Here is an 8312-nt window from a genome sequence, read left to right as displayed (position 1 = left end):
TCCTTTGGCAAGCATAATGTGTTGGAAAGATCCTGATATATATAGCTAATTGGATGTGAGTTTTCATGAACTATTATTGTTGATATTACCCTTGAGGTAAGAGGTTGGGAGGCAAAACTATAAACCCCTATCTTTCTCTGTGTCCGATTAAAACTTCATACCAATAAATATTATGTGATTGTTAGCAATTGTGAAAGACTAAATGATAGTTGAGTATGTGGACTTGCTGAAAAGCACTTATATTGAATCTTTCCGATGTTATGATAAATTGCAATTGCTCCAATGACTGAGATTATAGTTTGTTAGTTTTCAATGAAGTTTATGATTCATAATTCAAATTATGAATGAATTGTTACTTTAGCATAATAGATCATATGACAATATTTATATATGTTGCTGTCCTAAGAATGATCATGATGCCCTCATGTCCGTAATTTATTTTATCGACACCTCTATCTCTAAACATGTGGACATATTTTTCGATTTCAGCTTTCGCTTGAGGACAAGCGAGGTCTAAGCTTGGGGGAGTTGGTACGTCCATTTTGCATCATGCTTTTATATCGATATTTATTGTATTATGAGTTGTTATTACACATTATGTCACAATACTTATGCCTATTCTCTCTTATTTTACAAGGTTTACATGAAGAGGGAGAATGCCGGCAGCTGGAATTCTGGGCTGGAAAAGGAGCAAATATTAGAGACCTATTATGCACATTTCCAAAAGTCCTGAAACTTCACGGGAGCATGTTTCATAATATATAAAAAATATCAGGCAAAAGAAGTACCAGAGGGAGGCCACCCACCGTCCACGAGGGTGGGGGCGCGCCCAACCCCCCTGGGCGCGCCCCTGCCTTGTGGGCCCCCTAGTGGCCCTTTGATGCCTATCTTTCGCTATATGGAGTCTTTCGTCAAGGAAAAAATCATAATCAAGCTTTCGGGAAGAAACTCTGCCGCCACGAGGCGAAACCTTGGCGGGTCCTATCTAGGGCTCCGGCGGAGCTGTTCTGCCGGGGAAACTTCCCTCCGGGAGGGGGAAATCACCACCATCATCATCACCAATGATCCTCTCATCGGGAGGGGGTCAATCTCCATCAACATCTTCACCAGCACTATCTCCTCTCAAACCCTAGTTCATCTCTTGTATCCAATCTTTGTCCCAAAGCCTCAGATTGGTACCTGTGGGTTGCTACTAGTGTTGATTACTCTTTGTAGTTGATGCTAGTTGGTTTACTTGGTGGAAGATCATATGTTCAGATCCATTATGCATATTAGTACCCCTCTGATTATGAACATGAACATGATTTGTGAGTAGTTACGTTTGTTCCTGATGACATGGGAGAAGTCTTGCTATAACTAGTCATGTGAATTTGGTATTCGTTCGATATTTTGATGAGATGTATGTTGTCTTTCCTCTAGTGGTGTCATGTGAACGTCGACTACAAGAGCGCTTTCCTTCATATAAGAGTTTGTCCAGGCTTGTCCTTTGCTACAAAAAGGATTGGGCCATCTTGATGCACCTTATTTACTTTATTTACTTGTTGCTCGTTACAATTTATCTTATCACAAAACTATATGTTACTGATAATTTCAGTGCTTTCAGAGAATACCTTGCTGAAAACCGCTTATCATTTCCTTCTGCTCCTCGTTGGGTTTGACACTCTTACTTATCGAAAAGGCTACGATAGATCCCCTGCACTTGTGGATCATCAGTGAACTTGCTCACGCCCGTCGCCAATCTGAAGTTGGGCGGGATCACTGCAGCTCGGATAGCTCCGCTGAAACACTCAGGACCAGAAACATGCACTCGGCTTCCACTCGGGTGGTGAACATCTTGTCCTTCTTTGTATGCCTGATTCCGGACGACTAGATTTTGTACGAGAACGGATCTCGCATCAAATCTGGGTTCCCTTGGGTCGACCGGAGCTCTCCTCTCATCACCATACGGGTGCATGTCATCATACCGCCGGGGTGCGTACGATCCGCCCCTCAAAGGAGGCGTCGGCACTCAACGGCGGTCATCACGGTCGACTCGATGATCGTACAGTCCATGGCCTCGACCCAGGTACTGATCTTGGCAGTGCCCACGATCCTCATGCCACGAAGGTGATCTTGGACTATGAGCCGACTGAACTGTATCTGCAACCACAGACCTGCTATGAATCCTGTTGCGTGACTGAGAAACGGATGAGTTTTGTTCACCCGCTGCCCGGAGCAGCGCACGGATCTACAACAAACCTCTACCAGCTTCTGAACGGGGTGGTTGAATCGACTCTGCTATACGGGTTGCAGCTGCAAGATTCTGGATCGGTGTATGATATACTTGAGGTTCAGGCGGAAACAATTGTCGATGTCGTCCACTCGATTCCGGGATCTGATGACGGGCGCGTTCGTCGAGTGAATGTTGGAGATTCTCCAGACGTGCGTGCTTAGCCAAGGTGGCCAGGCGCGTAGCCTCCAAGGCCCGAGCCTTAGAGGTTTCCCCCATGATCGGGGTGTGGAGGGCCTCCACGTTGCGCTGATGCATCTCTTCCCACTGCTCTGAAGTGAGGGCTTCGGGATGATACTCATCATGACCGCGCGACGGACCGCCGCCACCATCGCCGCCGCCACTGTGGCGGAAACCAGGCGGGCTACATGGCGTGTCGACCATCAGGACCTCTGCCGCCGGGTTTCTGCTACCGCACTCGGACAGAGGCTCGGCAGAACCAGCCGACAGGTCGAATAGTCTGTAGAGAAATTCGTCGGGCTCAATTACTGCGACTTGTGGGGTGGTCGACTGGTGGGCCACCGCGTGTTTCACCCAGCGCTGAAGCCGCGATCGACCAGATCTCTTGCGATGGCGCACAACTGGAAGGGTGGACGACGCGGGAGCCGACCGATACCGGGTCGAGGGCTGCCGTAGGAGGACGCCGCAGGCACTCGCACGGAAGTGTGCCACCCCGTGGACGAGAAGGGCCTCGGCGTCGAGGGGGGCCTATTATAACCAGGTGGAGTCGTCGGTGATGAAGACGAGCACGCCAAGTCGGACTTGCGGCCCAAAGCCAAACCACCGCCGGAAACCATGTTGATGAAGATCGGAAAAACCGCAACCTCGCCAGAAGTTGCTAAGACACCTACCCCAAGGTGGGTGCCAACTATCGTGGGAGTAAGTCTGACAATAGGATAGGGGGTACGTAGGAGGAGACAAGATCCTAGCTACGGTGAGGTTATGCACGCAAGGTTTTACGAGTTCAGGCTTTTCTTGGACAAAGTAACAACCCTACGTCTCGGTTCTCGGAGGCCTGGTCGACTATATTATGTGTGAAAGTTACAGGGGGTGTGAACCCTTGTGCCAGAGGAGGGGGTGGCTTATATAGAGTGCGCCAGGACCCAAGTGTCGGTGTCAAAACCGGTGGATCTCGTGTAGGGGGTCCCGAACTGTGCATCTAAGGTCGATGGTAACATGAGACAGGGGACACGATGTTTACCCAAGTTCGGGCCCTCTCTATGGAGGTAATACCCTACTTCCTGCTTGATTGATCTTGATGGATATGAGTATTATAAGAGTTGATCTACCACGAGATCGTAATGGCTAAACCCTATAGGCCTTGCGTGTATGGTTATGATGATGTATCTCTCCTCTCCGGACTAAGTCCTCCGCTTTATATAGACACCGGGAGGATCTAGGGTTACACAAGGTCGGTTACAAAGAAAGGAATCTACATATTCAGTCACCAAGCTTGCCTTCCACGCCAAGGAGAATCCCATCCGGACACGGGTACAATCTTCCGCTTTATATAGACACCGGGAGGATCTAGGGTTACACAAGGCCGGTTACAAAGAAAGGAATCTACATATCCAGTCACCAAGCTTGCCTTCCATGCCAAGGAGAATCCCATCCGGACACGGGTACAGTCTTCGGTCTTCATATCTTCACAGCCCATCAGTCCGGCCCATGGTTAACAGGCCGGACGCCCGAGGACCCCTTAGTCCAGGACTCCCTCAGTAGCCCTTGAACCTGGCTTCAATGACAAGGTATCCGGTGCGTAGATCTGTCTTCGACATTGCAAGGCGGGTTCCTCCTTCTGAACTCCAAGATAGTCTTCGAACAAAACAAACGTGTCCGGATCTGCAACACACAGCCGTAGAGAGTATAGTATTTCATGAATCCAATCTGCTAACAACTTTGGTAATGTGACGTCACGCTTTCCCGGTCATTATTTTGAACGGTTTCCTGTCCCGCCATTCCATGTTTCGGGGCGAGGTTTTTATTGGCACGTCTTGTCGAAGCAGAGATCGTGTCCCCTTATTGCGGGATTTTCATCAATACGAGCGTGGGTAACCCAACCATCCTGCGGGAAAGATCCCTTAGGAATAGGCAGGTTCTTAGGCTTAGGAGGAGGCGTTCAATACCCGCTGCCTTTATAAAGGAACCAAGGGCCATCTTTTTTATGCCGAACTTCTCCTCGGCCTCGAGTTCTAGCACCCAAGGTTCGACTTCATTGCTTCAAGCCTCTCCATCATGTCCGGAACCAGCCCTCAAGGCAGATGGGTAGCTTCCTCCATTACAGAGGAGGATATTGCAAAGCTCCGGGCGGCCAGATACTTGACCGCGGAGATACACCACATGCTTCCTGCTCAAGGATAGGTTATTCCGACCCCCAGATCTGGCGAAAGGGTCGTATTCATCTCCCACTTTCTCCGAGGGCTAGGGTCTGCTCTTCACCCCTTCGTCCGGGGGCTAATGTTTTATTACGGACTAGATTTTCACGATCTAGCTCCAGATTCCTTCCTCCATGTCTCGGCGTTTATCATCACATGTGAGGCCTTCCTCTGAATCCCCCCACACTTTGACTTATGGCTCAAGACCTTTAGTGTGAAGCCGAAGGTCATTGACGGAGAACACGCAGAGTGCGGTGGTGCTGTAGTGAGCAAACTTACCAACACTTCCTGGCCAAAAGGCTCTTTCACCGAAGCCTCCAACCAATGGCAGCGAGAGTGGTTTTATGTCACGGAATTCCGTAGTACCAAGTGGGAAGCTATTCCTGCATTCCGTTCCGGCCCTCTGCCACAGCTTGCATCATGGATTAACAAGGGGCTGGACTAGGGATCAGTTGATGAAGTGTAGACTCTATAGAGCCGCATCCGAACCCTCCTTGAGAGAGACATCGATCTTGTCAACGTGATTCAAGTGATGCTAGTTCACCGAATCCTACCATGCCAGCGCAGGTCTTGCCGTATGTGGGAGCTTAATCCAGAAGGATCACGAACCCTCCAACACTTCTTCGGCACTACACACGAAGGGATGTGGAAGTTGTTTTTGGGAAGTGAAAACATTGGCCAGACACTACTGAGGACGCTGGCCTTAACTGCAACCGTCCGGATACCCTGGTAAGCACTTGTCTCCCAAACACTTTGTAATTACGCACTACTGTAATATGGTACTGAGCAAACTATCTTCTTCCAGGGCTGGACAAAGAAAGCGGAACTAATTATGTGTCCAGCCCATCGTCTCGAAGGCCCCGCGAATCCTGTTCTAACAAGGATGCTGGCCCTGGCACCATACTAGATGCCTGTGAAAGAGGGGGAGATGGAGAGTGGGAGAACCAAAGATGGCCCCTATTCCAAGAGTACATCAGACATTTTGTCTGGAGGAATCAAAATTCCCTCATTCGAAGACAAAAGTGAAGGGGGGCCACTGTCTCCTCCCCTCATGGGAAGAAAAGGGTCGCCTCCAAAGATTTGGAGAAACAGTCTCCTAAGCGAGGCAAGATGCCTCTATTGGATGGCTCGGGCTTGGAGGACGTCGAAGCATAGTCTCATGACGAGGACAAGCCTCAGGCCAAATTGTAAGTGAACAAGGATGTTTTAAATATATCCCGTTCTTTTCTTGTAATGCCTGGAATATATGTTTTTTGCAGCTCGGCACGCAGTCTTCTACAACAATCGTCTTCTTCTGGGGACCTTCTCCCCGAGATGATGGAAAGCGAGACGCCCCCACCGGCTTCTCCGCCCAATAGGGCAGATGACTTCGAGGTGTCGTCGCGGAGGGTCTCCCCTGACCAAGAGGTGGTGCAAGGGATGATGAAGACATTACCCGAAGGTGATACTTCGGTGGCCCAGGGTCCGGGGACCAACAATAAAGGCCCCGAACAGTCCATTCTACAGCCGGATACGAATAAATGGATCCCTTCAAAGGGAGGCCGTATTCCTACAGCAGCCTCTGGAGACCCAGAGGCGCCGAATATACCGACGAACATGATGTGGTAGGCGTCCATCTCAGAGGAACATCGTACCTTGATGGGTACGGTGGTTGAAAAGATCCTGTCCGCGAAGAGTGGATTGAATGAGGCCTTTGCGAGCCTACTAAGAGGCTTCGAGGTTTGTACTGTAATATGTGCAATTGTGTTTTATCCACAAAATACACCTGTGTATAGATAGTAGCCCCTGAGACTCTGACTGACTTCCTGAGGGAGGCGATCGGAGGATCAAAAGAAATGCCCAGGGACTAACCTGATTAATTGGAACACAAGCGGCGACTTCTCCGGTGACTGCCCGAACTATAGAAGTTGCAGATTTGCAACATAAGATTGATGAGGTGGATAATGAGATCGCGCTTATCAACAGGCGACTTGATGAGGCGCAAGGTATGCTTTTGGGGCAGTTATACTATGCATATGTTTAAAACATAAGCAATATGCGAAGAGTTGTGTAATAAGGTGTACATATGTGTAGATGGTGCTGTCGAAGTTGAGATCCTTCGAGCGGAGCTAGCCCGGGCCAAGGAGCAGGTCTGGATTAGTAATGCGGCTGCCGGAAAGGCATCGGTTGAGTTAAAAGCCGAACAAGCTGCTCGGCGCCAAGATGAGGAGAAGATATCCACGATGGCGCCCGAACTAAAAAATGTTGCTAGCCGCTGTGAACTTCTTGAGAAGGAGAAGGAAGCCAAAACGGCTGAACTTGACAAGGCCTTACGAGAGGCGAGAGAAGCGCGGTCTGAATCCAGAGCAGCCCGTGAGGAGATGAAAGTGCAACCGTCCGTGGGTGGTTTTGGTAATTCCTAACAACATATAGCTCATTGAGCTAATGATATTTCAAGATAAATATTTGAGGAAAAGCTCAATGATTGGCATGACATGGATTAGAAAGTGGACCCCTCAAAATGCTAAGGACAAAAGGATTGGCTCAAGCTCAAAGGACAAGACTCTAGAATTCATTTTTAGTGATCCAAGATCACATTGAGTCCATATGAAAGCCAATACTATTAAGAGAGGGTGAGGTGTTGCTTAATGAGTTACTTGCTCGAAATGCTTAGTGATATGCTCCAAAAACCCTCAACTACTTTCTCATATCCAAATATGTAGTCAAACTTGGCCCCACCGATTTGATCTATCCGGCGACACCGAGTCCACTTGACATAGCCACTGCCAAAAACCCTAGTCTTTTCGGTCTCACCGATAGGGATCTCGGTCTCACCGAGATGGGATTGTAATCTCTCTATTTCCCTTCGTAACATTTCGGTCCAACCGAGATGAGCGATCGGTCCCACCGAGATTGCAATGCAAACTCTCTGTTTCCCTTTCGTAACATTTCAGTCCTACCGAGATGAGCGAATCGGTCCCACCGAGTTTTCCGAACCAACTCTGTGGTTAGTCGATTACCAAAATCGGACTCACCGAGTTAGTGTAATCGGTCTCACCGAGAGTACGTCATGCCCTAACCCTAATGACATTGGTCCCACCGAGTTGACATGTCAGTCCCACCGAAAATCCTAACGTTCACATTTTGAACTAAATCAGTCCGGCCGAGTTGTATGATTCGGTCCCACCGAGTTTGGTGATTTGTGTGTAACGGTTAGATTTTGTGTGGAGGCTATATATACCCCTCCACCCACTATTCATTCGTGGAGAGAGCCATCAGAACATGCCTACACTTCCAACATACATTTTCTGAGAGAGAACCACCTACACTTGTGTTGAGGTCAAGATATTCCATTCCAACCACATAAATCTTGATCTCTAGCCTTCCCAAGTTGCCTTCCACTCAAGTCATATTTCTACCAAATCCAATCCTATGAGATAGAGTTGAGTGTTGGGGAGACTATCATTTGAAGCACAAGATCAAGGAGTTCATCATCAACACACCATCTATTACCTCTTGGAGAGTGGTGTCTCCTAGATTGGTTAGGTGTCACTTGGGAGCCTCCGTCAAGATTGTGGAGTTGAACCAAGGAGTTTGTAAGGGCAAGGAGATCGCCTACTTCGTGAAGATCTACCCTAGTGAGGCAAGTCCTTCGTGGGCGACGGCCATGGTGGGATAGACAAGGTTGC

The sequence above is a fragment of the Triticum dicoccoides genome, chromosome 1A, assembly GCF_002162155.2.
Source record: "Triticum dicoccoides isolate Atlit2015 ecotype Zavitan chromosome 1A, WEW_v2.0, whole genome shotgun sequence".
NCBI lineage: Eukaryota > Viridiplantae > Streptophyta > Magnoliopsida > Poales > Poaceae > Triticum > Triticum dicoccoides.
Note: the sequence above shows the minus strand (reverse complement) of the source record.